Source organism: Arvicanthis niloticus, chromosome 6 (assembly GCF_011762505.2).
Source record: "Arvicanthis niloticus isolate mArvNil1 chromosome 6, mArvNil1.pat.X, whole genome shotgun sequence".
In the NCBI taxonomy this organism is placed as follows: Eukaryota; Metazoa; Chordata; class Mammalia; order Rodentia; family Muridae; genus Arvicanthis; species Arvicanthis niloticus.
The window spans coordinates 9783201-9805641 of record NC_047663.1 but is presented as its reverse complement, the minus strand read 5'-3'; the positions used below and the strand labels follow the sequence as shown (position 1 = coordinate 9805641).

At 44.7% G+C, this 22441-nt stretch overlaps 2 long non-coding RNA genes across 3 annotated transcripts; one reads left to right on the top strand and one right to left on the bottom strand.

Annotated features, from left to right (window-relative positions):
* Positions 1–674: 674 nt before the first annotated feature.
* Positions 675–15237, bottom strand: LOC143442505 (uncharacterized). Of its 2 annotated transcripts, none has more exons than XR_013110742.1 (3): positions 14691–15237; positions 4948–5054; positions 675–2731 (listed from the first exon to the last, which is right to left on the bottom strand). It is a non-coding gene; the product is annotated as an uncharacterized LOC143442505 (long non-coding RNA). The 2 variants fall into 2 exon arrangements; XR_013110741.1 differs by having other exon boundaries at positions 4994–5054.
* A 486-nt stretch (positions 15238–15723) lies between these two features.
* Positions 15724–17119, top strand: LOC143442504 (uncharacterized). The gene is made up of 2 exons (XR_013110740.1): positions 15724–16835; positions 16974–17119. It is a non-coding gene; the product is annotated as an uncharacterized LOC143442504 (long non-coding RNA).
* Positions 17120–22441: the final 5322 nt, after the last annotated feature.

Genomic DNA, 22441 nt, shown 5'->3' with positions numbered 1-22441 from the left:
CAGCCACCTGGCCCCTGTGCAGCAACCAGGCCTGCGTTCTCCTTTCCATCCTCCCCTCTGAGGGCTACTGCCCTCCACATGGGACAATACCTATGTCCTGACAAAGGAAGTCTGGTATTCTGTCATGCCTTCCATGGCCAGCAGGGACCAGAATATACAGGTGCTAAGAGGATCAAGGCAGAATCCCACCCTGTGGCTCTCTAGGTGGAGACCACAGAAGCCATTTCTAAGCTTTTTCCAGAAGTAAGGTAGCAGTCTCTCAGAGGCAGCAGTTCTCTGCGGGGTTCTGAGTCCATGGCATGTCAGCTCCAGACCAAGTCTTTATATTTTTAATCTGCTGTATGACCCAGAGTTTATGGAGAATTACTTAACCCTGGCTTCCTCATCTGTCAAGTGCCATGTAACTGAAGAAAAAGTGTATGTGCTGGACACCCACAGCCCTGTGTTTGTTCTCTGTGTAAGGGACTTTCCATTCTCTTCACGGTGATGAGGACACACTTTGTTTTCCAGTTCAGGCTCTACCAACCATAATTTTAGCAGCTCTGGGGGTAAAATGTCCCCTGAAAGACAAAAGGCCACATTCCATGAGCTTATGCAATAACCTATATATATTGTTGGAATTCACACCAGCCAAGGACAAAGAGCAAGGCCAGGAGCCAGGAGGAACCCCTTTTTCTCAGAGACCCCGCTTCCTAGAACTATGAAAAATGATTCAATATATTCCGGGGATGGACTAATATAAAAATTCCTAAAGAGAGGACAGGAGAGATGGCTCAGCCCGTAAGAGCATCCTCTGCATTTGCAGAGGACCCGGGTTTGGTTCCATATCAGGTATCATTTCAGTTCCATATCAGGTGACTCACAACTACCCTTAACTCCAGCTCCAGGGTATCTTGATGCCTCTGGCTTCCTTGAGTATCTGCACTCACATATGTACACACAAGCATGCACGCTCACAAATAATTTTTTTTATGCCTGGCTCTCTTGCAAGCACTGGGCAATACCATGTACCCGATAGCTCCCGGTCGAATGTTTAAGTCCCTAGCCCTTTCATAGATCTGTGCTGCATGCAGACATCATACTCATTAAATTTGTAACAGGCAGTTGCACCTAAACACTGGGGTTGTAGAATTAGGAATGAGAGAAATCACAGCATCTCTTTAGCTGCTGCCTGCCTTCTCCTTGTATCGGCTCTGTACTAACCAATATCAAGTGGGCTGGGGCCCCTGACTCCTTAATAAAGCCAAACAGGTGTGAGAGATTAGCTCCCTGGACGGAGCCTGTGTCCAACCAAACAATGTCAAATTCTCCCTAATAAAGCCCAGGGCTGTAAGCAATTCTCCCGCTATTAAGCAGGAAAGAAAACACAGCCTGCTCCTTCCCAATTAGCTTGAAGGACCCTCTGATGAGTCGAATTTAAACCAGAGAACCTGCCATGTTCTGGCTTCCACTACAAACAGGCCCTGCCTTCTCCTCAGGATGGAAACTCACTGGCCCAAGTCCCCAGCCATCTTGGCACGATGGTGCAGACATCCCCCAAACCCCCCACCCCAAAGTCCATGGGCTGTCTCTGCCTCTGATTCAAACCATCTTTTTAACTCACTGCCAGATCCCTGACTTTGATTTTCCATGTGGAGGCTTGGTCTCATTTGCCAGGTCAGCGTTTATAGGGATGGGCTTCTTGACAGTTGTGTTGTCAATGAAACCGGGGGATGAGGTCCCTCCCCTTGAACATGAATCACGTTCTTGTCATCCAAACTAGGGGGGAAAGACCAGCATCATGAAATAATAACAACGACAAAATAGAAACCACGAAGGTATCTAGCAATGGCTAGCTCGCTATCCTTTCCTCTCCCTACCCCCTACTCCCCAACTCAGACCACGGAGTGGAAATAGAGAGACCCCCAAAATGCTACAAAAGGATGGCACATAGCTCTGCTCCCTCGTGTTTACATGGCGGTCTATTATGGATCCAGGGTGAAACATCAGCCCCATTGGGTCCTGTTCTGAGCACTAGGTCTCTGCCCAGTAGCGCTGCTTAGGAGGTGGAGCCTGGCTGGCAGAAGTGGGACAACAAAGAAAGACATTTGAAGGGGCTAGCCACGCCCCTTACTTCCTGTGGGTTTCTGCTCCCTATACTATCTGGTCCACCGAGCCCTGAACAGCTCCTTCTGCTCTACGCTCCCTGATCCCACCGTGACTGCAGTGGCTTACTCCTCTGCTTTGTCTTCCCTGCTGCGGTGGGACGCAATCCCTCTGGAATCGTGAGCCAAAACAAAGCGTTCCTGCCTTGACATGGTTTTGTCAGATATTCTGGGACACAGCAATGCAAAAGCAGCTAATATTGGGTCCGACCACATAGGTCACCCCTATTCTCTGTGATGAAGGGGATGGGGGAGATCTCTGTCAATCTTAACTACCTTACCTAAACAGGAAATGCTTAAACAGGTCTCATGGTTATAAGCTCTGAGTAAATACTAAGATTGACAGCTGCTGCCCTAAAGCTTTAATTTAAACAGTTCATTTCTGTCCCAAAAAACGCTGACTCTTGGTACCATCACAACTCCCCCTTCTGGACATATCGTGGAATTACACACTTAGTCTCTGGAATCCAGTGTGGCCATTTGAGCAACAAAGTATAAACAAAAGTATGTGTATCACTCCAAAGGTGGATGTGTTTCTCCAGACCGTTCTCTCTGCAATACTCCAGAAAGTTCTGACAGTGTCTGGCCTAGAAAAAAAAGATAATAATGACAACAAATGAATAATACTCAGCTTCTGGTGATCGAGTTATCATATTTTTTAAAATGTGCTTTTTATTGTCTTAAACCATTAGAATTTGAGGGATAAAATGACAAAAGTAAAAATAAAATAAAAAGATAACGTAAGTGGTTTTGAAGGAAGAGAAGGGAAAGAGTATGTTTTAATGACTGATGACACTGCACACCAAGTTCCTAATAGAAACAACAGAAGGGGGTTATTTTGGCTCATACATTGCTGGGATTCAGACCACCATGGTGGGACAACATGGTGGTGGGAATGGCTTGTGGCTGTAACAGCAGCACCCTGAGGTGATGATCAGGAAGCAGAGAGCATCATTCAGATTCACCCTGTGTTATAGCCCTTAAGGGGCCCGCCCAGTTGAGCAAATGACTTCCTCCAACTAGGCTCCACCTACTAAATGTTCCAAACCAGTGCCACCAGCTGGAGATCAAGTGTTCAAACTCTGTGAGCCTTGGAGGGGACATTTCAGAGGTAAAGCATAGGGGAGTGTCTACAGGGTGTTCCAGGGTACCTGCCTTAGCTGTTTACAGATTGAGAGCTGATTAGAAGAGCGTTCACTTTTTCTTAAGTCAGATGGCAGATATGCTGAGTTTTTTATAGCTCTCCTTGTGATTATAGTAAAAGGTTAAAACTTACTTGGGGGATGTTAATTACCATACTACAACCCAGTCATTCCTGACTGATGAAATATCATGGCACCTGTTAGGATGCACTGTCCTAGGTCCTAGGTCTCCTCTATCCCCTTCTGCTCAATTACTAATACAGGTTTATCTAAATGTTTGCCGTAGCTGGTCAGTCTAAGCCTCTGCCTAGAAAGGACACAGTAGACGCATGAAATGAAACACACATGCACACACAGAGAGAGCCTTAACCATGGAAAATTCTTTTTAGACTCAATTTGAATATTCTTAGGGATCATGGCTGAATCTACAAAGGCAAGACACAGCCGACACAGAGAGATAAATTGACTATCAGGCCACCCTACACTTCTCTAACTCTTTCCACTCTCACTGATAGCTCCTCTAACAAGCACAACCTAGATGGTCACTTGAAGTGCGGCTGGTGTGTGGTGTTCTCGGGGACAGTCCATCCAGAGATGGGATAGCTCCACAGGACATGTGGTTGCCAGTGTTCAGTCTGGTGAGAAGTTCCTGCTAACTTTTAAATCTTTTCTCACAAGCAAACGTCTGAGGGAGGTCAGAGGCAGTTCCTAACTCATCTGGAGAAAGCACCGGGTATGAAGGACACAGGCAAATGGAATGTCTTCTCTCCCCATGACCCTGGTTCAAGCAGTGAAGGAATGTTCTAGCAGTGGCTAGGAAGTAAAAAGACAGGAAGTCACTAAAGAGCACCTCAACCAGTGCTCCCCACAGAGTGTATCAAACACCACTCTGGACGCCATCTGCCATTGTGATATTTCGAGAGCTGGCGCTTCCGAACACAACCGCCATTCCTCAGGGGAGTGACAAGGGTTGCCAGCTTCAGAACGTGTTGTTTTTCATTCAGTTCCTATTGATTTTATTGATTTAACCCCTCACCTATTAACCTCCAAAGACTCTCTGCAGCTTCAACTCTATGCTAGAACGCTCAACTTCTTGAGAGCTAATTCCTAAAGCAGAACCTAGACCTTTGCCATTCACCCGCAGGCAAACCACTGAGGACTCACTCCAACTAATCTCAGCCCCGCAAGGGTCCTGTGTCAGCATTTGGAGGCTGTTGACCAACAACATTTTCCCAAGCGCTGTGCTTGCTGACCTAACCTCATTAAGCCAGCACAAGAAATCTGTGTGATTGATTTATCCTGCATCATAAAACTAGGCTATTACTCATGGGGCAATCTGACACATTATCTGTGCTTTCTGTAAGAGTTAACAAACCAGCAACATCGTAAACCACCCTGCCATTTGGCGAGAGGTAAATTACTAATCTCCAGTTGTCATAACATACATGGATTCTCATTACAGTCAGGTGTAACATGAAATTTCAGGGTCCCATAATTATAATCCATTGATTCTTTTTTTTTTTCTTTCATTGTCACTTGCTAAAAGCAAAAGCATATGACACTATCATTTTAACATCAAGGTCCAGTTGACTATAAACTCTCTACTGTAACTTACAAGTGGCAGCCAATACATCATGCGGTTGTTCCCTCCTCCCTTATACCTGGAAGCACACTCAGGAAAGCCCACGCTGGAGATGAGTCACTTACAATGAAGTCCAGACTCTCTTGTGTGTCATTTCTCTCTTTCGAACTTACATCTATCTGGTTCCTGAAAAAAGAAATCACAAAACATGACAGAAAAAGCTGCAGACTTGAAGGACAAAGAATCTGAGCACGAATCCTGGTTCTCCTCATTCTTAGCTGGTTCTCCTCATTCTTAGATCTTGAGCAACAGTGTCTTTGTTTCTGTATGACTCAGTGGCTAAGAGCCACGCTGCTCTTGCAGAGGACCTGAGTTTGGTTCCCAACACCAGAATCAGGTGACTCACAACCACCTGTAACTTCAGCTCCAGGGGAGCTGATGCCTCTGGCCTCCATGGGTACTCATGTACATGCCTAGACAAACACATACACATAATTACAAATAAAAAAGTAAGGAAGTATTCAAGGAAGGGTGTTAATAAGAGTGGAATAGCCACCAACTTCAGTGTGCTCTGGATGCTAGGTGAGCTAGCTCAGGTCAGTCATTCAAGACACGTAGTCGTCATTGTCATCATTGTCGTCATCACCACCACCACCATCACCATTGTCATCATTACAATGTTTGGGTGATCATTACTCCTCACCTTCTGGGTTACAAATCACTGTTAGTAGGACACCTGCTTTGAGTGTCTTTTTATACACTTAGATATAGAGACTGAATTCCTGAAGGAAAATCCTGGGCTTTATTGAACCGTCTATCCCACAGTCCAGTCACATCACTGATGAGGAATCACTCACATAAACCTTAGTGTAAGCACATCAACGTTTTTCACTTTTACTCTTAGTGGTCTGTAATTGGGTAGTGTGGAGGTAGGATGCTAACAATGAGACTAAACCCAGAGTGGATTATGCTAGCCATGTACACAAACTGATGACTGCTGTAGTAAGGTGCTACAGCCCGAAATTCCAGGCTGGGGAGATGGGCCGAGTGGGAATATGATTGATGCACAAGATATTCAATATGATTGAATATCTGAGTTCAATCCCTAGAACACACCTGGGAGAATAAAACGGGCATGGCGCACAACTTTGTAATCCCAGAGCCGGGGAGGCAGTGACAAGAAGATGCCCATTGTCAGCAACAACTTCCAGGTCAGGGAGTGACCCTGTCTCAAAATAACAAGGGGGCTGGCATCCTACGGCATGACACCCAAGGTTGTCCTCTACCCTTACAAGGCATGTGCTTGCACATGAGCACACGCACATACATGTGCAAGCTCACACTTGCACATACATACGTGTGCACAGAGAGAGAGAGAGAGAGAGAGAGAGAAAGAGAGAGAGAGAGAGAGAGAGAGGAGAGTTTCTGCTCTGTATAAGAAGTTGAACCAGAGAAGGGTTCTTTAAGAGCTTTAAGAGCTTTAATCTGTCTGTCTGAGACAGGACAGCCCTGTCACACTGGCACGGTCATCTTCAAGTCTGAGTCACCTCACAAAGAAAGACACAGACTCGGGCCCTAGGACTTAGACCACATGGTGGCATCTCCCTGAGGAATACCTATCCTATGGGAAGTAAAATAATTTTGAAGATGGAGATAAAAGTGACGATCATTTCATAGTGATTATAACCTAAAACTGCCCAGACTTGTCACCAGAAAGCTCCTCCCAGTCAGCTCTCTTCCCATGCACAGAATACTGTTGCCTCTATCTCTATACCTTTTTTTTTTTTTCTCATAAAGGGAAGAGGTAGGAAACAGGAGGGACAAATGTGGCCTTTCTGATGTGTCAGGGTTGTGATAAGCCATGTTTAAAGTTTACCCAAAGTAAAGGAAAATGTCAACAGAAACTCCTGCCCAAACACTCTGATCAGGTCAGGCAAACACACAATCAAAAAAAAAAAAAAAAAAAAAAAAAAAAAAAAACTCAACCAGGTTCACTTGTGAACAGTGGCCTGGGAGGGTGGGAATGCTTAACTCTGTGTTTCCCATAGAAGCCAGGTGTATTTAACATATTTCTTGCCAGCTGCTTCTCTTCATGACCATGACATAGCCAGCTCACTCCAGAGGGTGCTGTTTGATGAACAGGCTGAGAACCTGGAAGCACTGACCAGTGCCAGGAAGAGCAGGTGATTCTGGGAAGGATGAGCTCTAAGAAGATGGTTGGTTGACTTAGGCCCATGATCAATGCTGTAGGAAGGGACATAGCTAAAAAGTCAAAGAGAAATGGAAAATACACCTATGATATGAAATACCATATACACTTGAGGGAGTTAGCTCATGTGGGTGGGAAAACAAGCAGAAGTCTCCATGGACAGGACAGATGAACAAAAGTGTAACTTCCCATGGGCCATATGGCTAAGAGCAGACTGTGTCTCCCCCAAGGATAAGGATCAAGAAGAGTAAGATGTAAGATGTCAGCCAAACCATTTGGGGGTTCAGAACTGGGTTTCAATTGCAAGGAAGAAGTAACATTAAGTCACAAATGGGGGCAGGTTAGAGGAGGCTAGCTCATTGGTAGCTCACTTGCCTAGCATGCCTGGGGCCCTGGGTTCCATCTTAGCCTGGAAAGAAAAGGAAGGAAGGGAGGAGAGAAGAAAGGAAATCATAGATCTGATTCTCTAAACTTAACAAATATAACAGAATCAAATGAACGTTATGAATAGGTAGGGGCTTGGGTTCCATCTTTCATGACACACATAATTCTAGACCCCTAAAACAAATGGAACGGGTAACGTACCCTGTTTGGATTCACTCAAAAACCAAGTGGACTGATACTTGGATGTGTTAAACTGGGTGACCACAGGCCAGCAAGGACTTGGTATCAAGTGTTCTCTCTCTCTCTCTCTCTCTCTCTCTCTCTCTCTCTCTCTCTCTCTCTCCTTCCTTCCTTCCTTCCTTCCTTCCTTCCTTCCTTCCTTCCTTCCTTCCTTCCCTATGGATAACTGGCTGGGGTATACCCTCATTCTACCCTCTCAGACTTGAACCTGAGCTAAGACTGAGGCAGAGGCTGATGGAACATCATTCTCGAAATCAGCAGGCAGGGTCACATCACAGGACTGAATGTGAAAGTAAACATTGCCTCAGATTCTGGGGGAAAAACACTGTCCAGCCATTATGGAAATCAGTATGAAAACTAGTTAGAAAAACTACAAGTAGATCTACCATATGACCTGGCTACATCACTCCTGGGAATTTACCCATAGGATGCAAAGTCCGCACATCCCAAAGTGACTGTAGCACTGTTCACAATGGCTGAGTTATAGAAACAACCTGGGCATCCAGTGAGGTGGTAATGGGTAAGAAAACCATGGTATACACACTATGGGATTGCTTTTTTATTTTTATTTTTTTTTCATTTAAATACAGAAATAAAGTTATGTTTGCAGGGAAATGGCCATAAAGAGAGATAGTCATGAAGTGAGTTAAGCCATTCCTGGTCTCGTTTGCAGGTCTTAGAGCTTGTAGTTTCATATCTACACGATGTATACCGATGCAGCCTGGAAGTAGAAGCAGATTGTGTAGGGTCACAAAGACAACTGCGGACACCAGAGTGGAGGGAGTGGAGGAACAGCAGAGGGTATGTGGGCAGAAGATGCTCTGCACACATTCTGGACTTGCATGAATGTGTCCTTGTGTGGCACAGCACCATCTTCAGTGACAAGGAAGTTTTAATGAAGGGAAATAGAGGTGGAAAGCTGATTGGTGGCCCTATAGCACACTCTTAAAAATTGCGCCTATCAGGAGTCACGCACGGTTCCAGTGCTTTATTATCAAAATAGGAAAAACAAAACCAGACTGGCCTAATTGGGACATAAACCTGTTCACCAGCATTCCATGGCTGGATCGCACGCTAGAAGGAGAGAACTGATTTCTGAAAGTTGACCTTTGAATTACACAGGCATGTCCCAGTACAGGTGCCAACACTAGCACACACACACACACACACAAATGAACACAAACACACACATACACACACACACACACAGACACACACACTAATACTAGTAAATGAAATGTTTTCTTTTAATTTTAAAGAAAAAGAAAAATTTGTTGAAGATAGGGGAAAGAAGGTGGAAGAAGAGAAGGTTGAGAGAGGAGACATTTTGGACGTCTATACGCATGCACCGGGGATCCTCACATGGGTCATCTCATTCCATCTTAGAATCGGCAAGGTCGGGGCATCAGTGCTCAGTAAAGCATTGTTTGTAATAGTAAAAAACTGAAAGCAGCTGGGAGTAGCTAAGGTGTGTGCTAGACCCTTAGAAAGCTCTATCCCAGACTCTCAAACTCGTGCATAAAAGGTCATAGGTCGAAATGAGGCAACGTTGAAAGCACATCATAAACAGACACATTAGACCGTATGCCTGATGGAATTGCCCGAAATGTATACCTTTAGCTTACCTGTGTGTGTGCGTGTGTGTGTGTGTGTGTGTGTGTGTGTGTGTGTGTGTATATAAAGCAGCATCTATTAATGTACCCCATTATGCTGTTGTAGATGGGTAAGAGGGGCCATGAATATTTTTTCTTTCCCGTGTTTTTCAATTCTTACAGTGAGGATCATTTTTATAATCAGATGGCCCAAACGCTTAATAGCAATAGCTTATTTGTTACTTAATTTTGACCCAAATATCATAGCACACTTACATTAAAACAGCATCATAAAAGGAATCACTGAAACCAGAGGTCATATGTATTAGACAGGGAAGTTACAATTACAGGACATTTAAACCATGCTAACAAGTGTTCTGGCGCTATGAATAGTGAAGCATTCTTCAGACATTCATAACAATAAATAAATTGATAGATAGATAAATAGACAATGAATAAATAAGGAATACAGTCCAGAATACTATCTATAAATATTTATTTATTTCAACTCTGAAAACAATACAACGGGTTAACATATTTTTACTGTTGTTCAGAGTATTTGGGGACTATGTTTGCAAGTGATATAAATCACACATGTGTTATTCATATATATACATATATAAACATATATATATAAACATTAAGTCGGAGGCTCTAGCATGTCTTATTAACCACTAGCAATCCTAACATAATAATCTCAAGATAAAGAGTGTTATGTTTTAATGAGAACATATGGTGGAGGGAAATTAACAGAATCAAGCCTTTGAAGCATGATTGTGTTTCTCTAAAACGGGGTCATAAAAGGCTGTAGAAAATGAAGGCAGATTGGGCAGAGCAATGCCTCCTCACCATTTGGGGCCGAGCCCACTTTCAGACATCTGGAAATGAGCCTCCCTTCCCTCTGATAACCTTTGCACCAGCCAATAGCCCAGCTGGGCCTCACCTGTGGTCTGGGGGCTCAAAGTCAAAGACAGTAGAAAAGAGCTAAGAAGCCGTCCCAAGAACAGCGGCCAATGATGCCAGGACACTTGGCTTGACTTGGCAATTGTAAGTGATGGATATCCCCAGATAGCCCACCAGGACATTTGCAACTAGATCCATGACTTTAGCTTTAGGCAAGAGCATTGTATTATCTAAAGGATTCTTTCCTACACACATCCAGATGTGTTCCCAATAAAGACTATAGAATGTCTTCCTTAGAATATCATCATAAATAGGGGAGACAGATATTAAGGGTCCACGACAATTTCCACATGCCTGTGAGCCATGCTTGCTGTCCTTATGCTAACACCAAATGTAAATATTGTTTTTAAGTCATGAGAACTGTCCTACCACTGTGGGACCTTATAGACATTAATCAAGGTGCCCTAACTTGTGACACCCTCAACACCAAGAATCAGGTCACTCTGCTGTCTGGTGGAGGTGGGGATTTCTTGTGCATTAATTGTCTGTAGTAGTACAGCTAGCCTCTACACCTAGATAAGAACTGCTGGGCTAGGGAGACCTAAATCTTGGCTCTCCACCCCCACTCCCAAGTAATCATGTGTGCTAAAGTTCCTCACCTCCACTATAGAAAGTGGACAGATCAGTTCATAGTTGAAAGGAGAGTGTGTCCAACAAATAAAAGTCTCAGGGTAGTGACAATTACCCAGACTTCATCTCTCTGAGGAAAAGAATAACAGTCTCCCAAAAAAATTGTTTAGATACCATTAACTTGAAAAAAAATAAACAAATTCTATAGTTCATTTTTTTTTAACATTTGGAGTAGAAATCTACCTACTTTGAAATACCACAAAGACTACTGGAAAAACTGAAAGCAAAAATGACTTTTTTTTTCCTTTATTGTTGCTTTTTTTAAGTGAATATACAAAGTAGTGGATTTTTCGTTGTGACGTTTATTTTAAGAGAGGGTCTTGTGTAGCCCAGGCTGACTTCAAACTTACTGAATATCCAACGATGCCCTTGGACTCCTAACCCTCCTGCCTCTTGAGCTGAGATTACAGACATTCAACACCATGAGTAGTTTATGTGGGAACTGAACCCAGGGCTTCCTGCATAGTGGGGAAACACTTGCCAACTGAACTACAAGCCCAGCCACTATAATATTTCAATAAACATATATTGTAGCTTTCTTATATTCTATCCCCACTTCCCTTTCTCTTCCCTCTTAATGATTCTAGCTATGTTGCCAAATATTCTCTCTTCTGCCTCTCTCTCTCTCTCTCTCTCTCTCTCTCTCTCTCTCTCTCTCTCTCTCTCTGACACACACACACCCCTAACTAAATTCCACATATGAGAAAAAAAAGAATTCTTTTAATCCCCCCTCACCCTCTTTTATTCTCATTCCTCTCTCCCTTTAAACTCCCTCCTCCTCAGCCCCTCAAGGTCTCCCCCCCCCCACTTGCAAGTCATACATATATTTAAATCCAGATAAAGGTGATTATTGTTAAGCCATCTGATTATCCTCACTTCCCCTGATCCTTCCTCCCTCGGCAAACCATCCCCTGCTGTCATTTATCACAACCAGGCTGAATCTGTGGAATTCCACTCATTTTTCATTTGGGCTTTGACCTCCACCAACCTCACAAGCAAGGTACATTCTGGGAGAGCGCCCATGCCAGGCAGGGGGCGGGGGGAGGGGGGGAAGAAACAATCGATGAGCTAGGACTTTCCCACACTTAAGGGATCAATTTTATCAGTGTTTGGACATTGGGTGTCAAGGCTGGTCAGAGGGAAGCCAAAGGTTGAAGACAGGAGGGGGTGAACCCCAACAATTGGCTGCAAGGCTTCAATCCCAGACCACTTCCTGGATGGTACTCTAATACCTTAATACAAAGGCACTGGCAGCCTCTACTCAGATTTGACAAAGACTCCGGTAGAGTCTCCAGCACGCTGTCTTTCTTGTCGTAGGGAGCACAAAGAAATAGAGATCGCTTTTAGAAAAAGCCTTGAGCTCTACCTCCGTGACTATACTGAGATTGTCCAGGCAGTTGTCTCTCGGTTAACATGGCTTTTTATCTCAGTAATGCCTCTGTCCAGATCATCTGCGTTTCTTTTCCTTTGGCTGTTCTCAGGACAGTGATGAGAACTACTTTCATCAGAGGTGAACGGAAGGTGAAACCCAAACCGGTCCGGCTGCTCCCTGGGAGCGTGTTTGAGCAAAGCAGCGGCAGCAGCAGCCCGCTGGAGACCCCCAGCTCCCTCATCCTTCCGTCCTGCTTTCCCACTTCCAACTGCACTCTGTGCCTCTGGGCACTCCGACCCCCACTGCTGTCACCTGCTCAGTACTCCTATCTGAAGTAGGGCTCTGCATCTTAGAGCTGGCACTGTGGACTGCACACACTAGACACACCATAATCAGTGTGCAGAGCTGCAGATTTCTGCTTATCAAGGTATTTCCTGGACTGGGAGATAAATCCGATGCTAAAGTGCTTGCCAGGATAAGGACCTGAGTTCACGCCTTAAGAACCCATGTTTTTTTGTTTTTTGTTTTAAAAGAAAAACACTAAAACAAAACAAAATAAGGACATGTATGAATCCCAGTGCTGGGGAGGCAGAGACAGGTGGAGCCTGGGTAACTGGACACCCAGCTAGCTTAGTTAGTGTTTCAGGTCCATGAGAAACCCTGGCTCAAGGATAGACAGCACCTGAGGAAGAACAGCCTAGGTTGACCTCTGTCACACACACACACATACATGTACACACACACATACACACACACCTGTACCACACACATACATACACATACCTGCTCCCACAACATACACAAACATACACATACATGTATACATGCATACACATACCTGTACCACACACACGCACACACATGTACACACACATATACACACACACCTGCACCATACACACACACACACACACACCTGTACCACACACATACATACACACACCTGCTCCCACACACATATACAAACATGCACATACATGTATACATGCATACACACACCTGTACCACACACACACACACACACATGTACACACACATATACACACACACACTTTTACCACATGCACACATACACATACCTGCACCACACATTCACACATACACACACATACATGTAAACATACACACACATACATGTACACATACACTTGCACCACACACACCTACACATACCTGTAACACACAAACACACACCTGCACCACACACATACATACACATACATGTACACACACACACCTGCACCACACACATATAAACACACGCATACACACATATATACACATACCTGTACCACACACATACACACATCCCTGCACCACACACACACACTACATCACACACATACACACACACTATATCACACACACATACATACATACACAAGATACCCCCGAAATACATTTTGCTTCCAAGTCCAGAAATCTGACTCGCATGTATGATCCATTTGTATACATGTTCAGATGCTGCAGTAGCCCAATATGCTGACTGCTGTATCTAAAACTATGACACTGCCATTATCCCCAGCCCTTCCATAAGTTCTCAGTTTCTTTTTCTGACCGACCACTTCCTGCAGCCCCACCCAAGCCACTCTGAAGTTTCTAGAACCTACACAGCTAGATGAGGAGCCCAGGCATCACCATCCACAACCCTGCATTCTGCAATCTCTCCCTTCCCACATCAACCCACTCTCTCTGCCCCAAGCAAGAAGGCTATGCAAACGAAAGACAGGGCCTAGGAAACACAGTCCCAGTGACTCAGATGCCAGCTCAAGGCCATACCTCTATGACCTGTGGACTTCACATGAATTCAGCCTCTTCCTGATACCACCTGTCAGTGAGAATGACTGGCCTGTCCTCTGCTGACCACAAATATCCTGCATACCTCTCCTGAGTAGTAAGCCATTGTTTCCCAGATCCAAAACTTCCCAGATTCCCCTTTAGAGTTCTAGGAAGAATTCTGAGAAATGTTATTTTTTTTTCCTTGACTGGCTGGTTTTTGATCAGTTCTGACAAGGGACAAGGGGGGAGATTGAAGGCAGGAGAGGGAGCCCAAGGAGGGGCCTCTCTGGTTAAAACACTTGCTGGACAATTGTCACCTGGAGTTTGCATATCCAGAGCCACTGAAATGCTAGGGGGTGTGGTGGTCCTCTCAAGTCCCATCCTTACAATGGGTGGAGGGATCCTCAGAGCAAACTCTGGGCTTTCCTGAAAGACTCTGCCTCAATGACTAAGGTGGAAGGGAACCAGAGGATGATTCCAAACATCAACCTCAGGCCTCCTCTCCATGTGCACATGCGTGTACATAAGTGAGCCCATATCCATGCAAAAGAATGTATACACAGGCACAACGCCTACACATTAAAAAAAAAAAAATGAGGGAAGACATTAGAAATCGGAAAGCAGAGTGAATTCCCTTCTTGAAGTTTCCTTACCATGGGCATCCTCTACTTCCAGCACTTCGCCCCACAGCAGTAGGTAGACAAAGCCTCCATCTCCCTGTAGAGTGGGGAGGGAGGATACAAACTCCAGAAAGCAATATGGCTCCCGCCTCAGAGGAGGGAGCTACAACTCTGAGCCTTCCTCCAAGCCCCAAGAGATGGCATCAGCAGCCATACAGATGGCCTCTCCACACCCCTGAAAGTGTCTACCCCATGGGTGTAGAAACTTTCCTAGGGTTGTGTAGATCCCAAGAGTCCCAGTGGCTCCTCTTGCTCCGTGGTTCTAGTATGAAGTTCTTCTGGCAGTAACCATCTCTGTAATCCCATTGCTACCAGTTCAGCCTCTCGGCCAGCCAGAACTCCAACCAATTCCTTTGACCAAGCTCTCTGTGATGAAATGATTAGAGTTGGTTTTGGTTTCCCTACCTGAACTTCTCTTCTCATTAGTCTATCTAAAATAATCTCTTGTGCCTGTCACCTAGTGGAGAAACCTGAGGATGGCCTCAGCATCACCAGAGGATCAAGGGTCGTCGTGGGTCTAATTTCCACAGGTGCCACCTTTGCCAATTGCACCAGAGATATTCTAGATTTGTGAAAGGGGCACACCTTGACAGGAAGAGATTTAAATCCACCACTTCCTGTATTGATAAGAGGACCATCACCTCTTGCATAGGGTTTCTTTTTGATGTTGCAATAACAGGGTTGGTCAGTGTCTCTCCTGAGAGACGTGTGTGTTGGGAAGGTTGAAGGAAGGGAAGGAAGCGAGTGAGGGTGATATACAGTGGGACAAAGAGAAGAAGAATGCCTTTTTTTTCTTAACATTTGGAGTCATGCCACAGGGTAATATTCCTATGAAGAATGGCTAGATCGGGAAGAAGCTTGACGGATTAGCGGAAAGTGGGGGTGGAGAAAGAGGCAGCACCATCATTGGCTAAAATTGGCCCCAGACAGATTTCCTGATTGTTCTGCCAATTGGTTTTGCAATAAATTGGAGGCAATCTGGCAAAACATTCAAGCAGGGCATGGAGAGTGTGCTGGGACCAAAATAAGCAACTGTGGAGAACTTGGCAGCTTCTTATTGGCTGTTTCAGAAGTGAGTAACGAGACACCGAGTTGAGAGCTACTTCTCTTGCATGTTGATATAATGAAAATTATAAAATGGCAAGTTTTGCCCGTAAAAATGAGGGAAGCATCAGCTAGTTTTGTAGAGAACTGCGGTCTGTGACAGATGCGCTTTCGGTTCTGAATGAGTGAGTTTATGAAGTACCTAGCGAGCAGGAGTAAAAGAGTAAATAACATAAAGCAGATACGGAGAAGCCACATCAAATCAGGTCCTCGCAACACCTGGCAGAGAAAGGTGGAGTAACCCCAACCGAGAGAGCCAAAAGGTAACCTTATCAAACCGGAAACTTAAGGACATCGAGCAGACGCTGACTTGGAAACCCCGTTGAAGCGGCAAGCTAAAGTTTTCCATCCAAAGAATCCTGGATGGAGAGGGATGTCCCTTTGATTGTGACCCAGTGGAAGATGAACATTGTCACATTGAGCACTCAACAATCACCCAGCAGAAGTGGACTGGAGAGGCTGAGATGGCCAGCGGAAGCTCTACCTGAGAGAGTCCCAAGCCGACAGAGCCCACTCGATCCTGTCTTTGGCTGAGCTTCTGGCTCCTCTGCCCCATCGCTTGCGTTTTATAACATGCAACAGCCGCGACCAGCGTTAGGAATGCTTTTTCTTCTGGCAGCTCTCAAAGGCACCATGTTTCAATAGTCACTGCTTGATGTATATATTTTTTTTTCTCCTCCTGATTACATAGCCAGGGAGGTAGCCTGACTCGGGACAAGAGGTTTTGAAGAACACTTGATGGAAGCATGGTTGGATCTGAAGGGACGTGAGGAGAGGCCCCAATCCCTGAGCCATCACCTCCACCAGCTCAAGCAGCATGTGACACTTTACGAACGTAACGTACATTGCAAATAGGGAGTCCGTTTACGAAACACAACGAGAGCTGAACGAAAAGATGGAGAATAAAAGTCAAACGTTTTCGATGACACAGCATAATGTCAGTGTATTGAAGTAAAGATGTAGCCCACAAAATTCTACATTGAAACTTTTAAATCCTGGTTAGAAACCAGGAAGGTATTTTGGATTTGACTTTGGTGGGGGGTTTTTTGTTTTTGTTTTAAGAAAAATATCTCTGATGCCTTTTCTTTCTTTCTTTCTTTCTTTCTTTCTTTCTTTCTTTCTTTCTTTTCCCATTACTTTCCTTGAACACAGAGATTCTGAACAGCTTGAGTGCCATGAATCCTTTTAAGAATTTGATGAAGCCAGCGTGTACGTCCGAACACAGGATGATGAAGATGGAGCACGCTGGCATTCAGTAGCACAGACACACAGAAAATAAAATTGTGCTGCTTAGCGTTGTTTCCTCGTTAATTTTAATCCGGGGAACAAGCTCCTTCCTTTAAATTAGACTTGTCTGATGGTTTCCAAATGCATCATCATGCTGTCCTCTATGAAGTTCACACTTGAATTCACACATAAGAACTGCAGAGTTAAGGTGCACACATACACATAGACACACACAGTGTTATAAGCACACCTACAGTTTTGTGCTGGGACACATTCATAGCCCTCCTCGACTGTTTGCAGCTCATGGGTTGCAGATTCAACACCACACTTGCTGTGAAGAAAAAAAATCTAGCCTTACATTGATTGGGAAGTACACTTATTAAAACAGGAGTGTGCCAGCCATGCATAACTTTGCTGAGAACGGACAGTGTAGGCCAACCAGTGTCCAAGGAGGAAAACACTTGAAAGGCTGGAACACAGAAGCAGCAAGTCAGAACGATGAAGACAGAAGCTTGTAGCTCACAAGTTCACCCGTGGCCATGTTTCAATAACCTAAGAATATTTTTTGTCAATTTCAACTATTCTTGTTGTTTCTGTAACATATTTCTTTGCTGGCTAAAAATATCTGTTTATGGGGCAGTCTTTTTAAAAGTATTCAGTTGTCTCAGAATAAAGAGAAAACTTAAAATATCTCCCAAAAATGTCTGGGGCCGGTAAGATGGTTCAATAGGTAAATGGCTCTGTCACCAAGATGCTCAGAACCCACATGGAAGACGTGACTTCTCCAGTCTGTCTTCTGATCTTTCCTATACATGACATAGAATGTCTATAAGCATGCACACACTCACTCACACACACACACACACACAAACACACACAGGTAGGCAGGTAGTAGGCAGGTAGGTAGATAAATAGGTAGATGATAGATAGATAGATGATAGATAGATAGATAGATAGATAGATAGATGATAGGTAGATAGATAGATATATAATGGATGTGATAAAATATTTTAAATGCATATTTACTAAGATATACTGTTCTGGAAGAGACAAAAGGACAGTGAAAAAGTAAAATCAGGGGTTGCCAGGGGTTACCAGGTAGAAGATTGCATAAGAGGTACAGAGAGGATTTCCAAGGCAATGTGTCTACTCTCTGTGTGATACAGTGAAGGAGCCCTGTTCACCGTTTATCTGAACCTGTAGAATCCACAACAGCAAGAGTGATCCTTAATGTAAAACTTTCGATTCTGGGAGATGATGTTAGACACCTGTGGCTCATCAGTCACAAGGAATATGTCACCCTTTGGGGTCACAGAAGTGGGGGGCCATGCACAGGTAGAGACAAAGGTACCATGGGAAGTCTCAGTACATTCTGCTCAGACTAACACTGATCTGAAACAAGACAATGTCTAATGTGGGTTACGGTAAAGTGCAGGGGCCAGGGACAGTTGATCGCCATGAACTTTATTTCAAATACAACCAAAGCATTGTCCACAGGAGCTGATCTCAGTTAAAGCTTGCAGGAAGGGTGTGTGGAGCTGACTCACGGGCATTCTAAGTGAAGACATTAACTTGGTCAACACAAAATCGGGACTATTTGTGGCAACAGTTTCTCCGTGAATTCAAAATCCTAACTATTAAGTTGCATGGTTTTTCTTTCCCAGTTACACCTTCATATTTCCTGTGTGGCCCTAATCTTTCCCTCGGGCTTTTCCCCATCATCCCCTTCCTGTACTCTGGGAGCATTGCTGGCTTCATCTGTGACTAAATGAACTGATTTCACATGCTTTAAAAAAAAAATCGAAAGAAAATCAATTCTCCCTTTCTCACACATGAAACTCATAAGGTGACAGCTCCAGTGCACTGCCACGGTACCAAGCTCGGGCGTAGGCCTGGGGGATTAAAGACAGACTCAGACTTGGGTCATTCGTTATGAGAGAACGCCAAAACTTTTACTGGGCAGGTTCAATATATATACACCAAGCCAGGGAAGGAAAAACACAAACTCAGGAAAAAACAGGAACTCAACTGGGGGGTGGGGGGAGCAATAGGATGTCAAGTGTAAATTCCCTTCCTGGGGCACCATGCCTTAGTCAGGATGTTTAGAACTTAGAGGAACTACAGAATGTTACTTAGTAGACAGCAGCGTACGGAAAGTCTCAGCCAGGGCATGGCAGCCCTTCGGGGTCCTACAATGAGGTAGAGAAAACAGCAGCCATAGGGTAGGAGCTATGGCCACCTGAGGAGAAGGGCTTGTAAACTGTGGAAAGTGAGTTTCTACACCACTCTCTCCTCCTTTCTTGACTTACAAGAGAAGGGGATCAAAAGTGCTCTACCACTGTGCCTCGCTCTCTGCTCTCTCCATCACTCTGTCTCTCTCTCTCTCTCTCCCTCCCTCTGTCGTCCCCTTCCTCCCTCTCCCCACTCTCTCTTTGTACTATATATGTGGTATACACACATGTTTATGTGCAGATGTGCACGCCCACGTGCATTCACAGAGGTCAGATGATGTTGGCTGTTCTCTGTCACTCTCTTCTTATTCCCTTGAGACAGGGTCTCTCGATAAATTTGAAACTAGATTAGCAGCCAGCAGGCCCCAAAACTCTCTCTGTCTCTGACTCTCTCTCACACACACACACACACACACACACACACACATTCTCTCATACACATATATGCACACACACACCATACACACATACACCACATACATATACACACACTCACACACACACTCACACATTCTCTCATACAGATATATGCACACACACACACACCATACACACATATACCACATACATATACACACACTCACATGCACATGCATGCACACACATGCAACCTTGGCTTTATAGGCACTTAAGTATCACTGGCTATTTGAACTCAGCTCCTCAGGCTTGTAGAGAAAGGGCTCCTCTCCCCGGACTCTATTTCTCATCCTGTCCTTAGTCAATTGTACATTTGTTGTATGTTTGTGTGCGTGTGCATGCACACACACACACACACATCCTCCTAACCTTACAATGTTCTCATCTCTCTTGACATAAATGCTCAACCTCAAAACAAAATAGTGCTTGGATTCCCTCCATCCTTACCCGGCCCAGTATCTTACACACTGCCTTGTCCCTGAGGAGTCACTCGGTTATCACCAGACTAAAATTGGGGCAATAACTTCTGGATGTCTCTTTGGCTTCTCGGGTAGATGTTATAGTTGCCTTGCCTTCTTGGCTGGGTTGCCAGGAGAAAGGTTTAAATGAGACGTGATTGCCAGGAAGTGTGTCCCTGGAGCAACCTGGAAGCCTGGTGTTCCGACCTGTCACACACACTTAGGATCTCCGTCAGCAGCCTCTCTGGTGTTGGCAAGGCCCCTAAAGCGACCTGCTTGACCCCTTACCTAAACTACAAAAGTAAATTGATCTCTTCCAAATGCAGCTTCTTACAGTGAGCAATTAAGGCCATAGCGGTCCAGATGACTCAGCTAACTGAAATGAAAACCATCTTTGCTGTGACCAACTCAGTTTCAAGTCCAGCACTACCCAGTACCATGGGTTACTTCATCCCCAGCCCACAAGGCAACAGGTCTGCTGAAGGCAACAGCAGGCTGGGCTTCCATAGGAGATCAGTGGGGTTACATGCAAGAAGGGCAATCCTCGGGAACACTGGGATTCAGACCATTCTCTCCTCTGGGCAGGTCCTGACTTTGATGCATCTTGCACTCTGTGTGTGTGTGTGTGTGTGTGTGTGTGTGTGTGTGTGTGTGTGTGTGTCTCAGTGTGTGTCTCAGTATGTGTATCTGTGTGTGTATTTCCGTGTGTGTATCTGTGTGTATTTGTATGTATACATATTCATGGGTGCACATGTATTCATGAGTATACACTTGTGTTCACGAGTGTATGTGGAAACCAGAAGTCAACAGTGAACATATTCCTCAGTCACGCTCCTCAGTTTTTAAGACAATGTTTGGCTAACAATCCTCAAGATCTAACTGTCTCTGCTTCCAAAGATATTGGTGCTAGGATACATCAGGCCAGTTTGTACATAGGTAGAAGGGATTGAACTTAAAGTCTTCATGCTTGCAGGCAGATGCTTCACTGGCGGAGCCATCTCCTAACTTCCAGCTTCTAGCTGGGTGAGGAGCTATGGCTGACGCAATCTCTACAGAACTGAGAACTGCCTTGCTCCTGGTGTTCATCTACTGACAGCTCCCTAAGTCTCTTCCTCCCGTTTCCCCCTCCCTATGAACTGACAACTTAACATTCTTGCACATAAGAAGCTATAAAAAGCCAGGCTTAGAAAATAGCTCAGTTGGCAAGTTTCTAGCCGCACAGGTATATCGATCCAAGCTCAGATCCTCAGAACCCACTTGAAAAACCTTTCGTGGGGCTGGAGAGATGCTCGGTGGCTAGATGTTAGCTGTATTAGAATGACGACCTGAGTTCAGATTCTTAGAGCGTACATAAAGTAAGGTACAGTGGCATGCATCAATAATCACAGTGTTTCTGTGGTAGGATGAGAGGCAGAGATGGGAAATTTTGTAGAATCTATATTTGCCTGTGGGGGGTGGTGGGGAAACAATAAGAGACTTTGTCTCAAACAAAGTGGAGGATGAGATGGGCTCCTGGGGTTGTCCTCTGACCTCCACACGTATGCTGTGGCATGTATACGCCCACACTTATACACGAATGTATACACACATACATCATACACATGCAAGACAGTAAGAAAATAAATAAATAAATAAATAAATAAATAAATAAATAGAATCTAGGCATGGTAGTACATGCCTATAATCCCAACAACAGGGGACAGAGTTAGGAGGAGCCCTAGAACTCACTGACTAGCCATTTTAGCCTAAGGAGAAAGGCATTTTAGCCTAAGCATGTACCTGGGTGCATGACTCTTTCTTCTTATAGAAGAAAGAGTTTGTCTGGCTTATGGTTGCAGAGGGAGAGCCACAGTGGTGAAGGAGGCATGGTTACAAGCAGAGAGAAAAACTCTAAACTCAAAGCCAAGAACATGAACGGGACCTGAATAATGATAATGAGTACTCAAAAGCCGCCTACAGTGATGTAATTCCTCCAACAAGGCTCCACCTCTCAAAGATGAGAGGATGACTACTCAAAGCCCGCCCACCATGACGTATTTCCCGCAACAAGGCTCCACCTCCTAAAGATGAAAGGCTGAAACTTCAAAGCCTGCCCACCGTGACATATTTCTTTCAGCAAGGCTCCACCTCCTAAAAGGATCCATAACTTCCCCCAAAATAGCACCACTAACTGAGGACCATATGATCAAATGAATGAGCCGATGGAAGACTTTCTAATTCAAACTCCCACTCCGCCCAAGATCATCCCTTCTTGAGTACACTTGGAAAAACCAGTCAGCCATCTAGA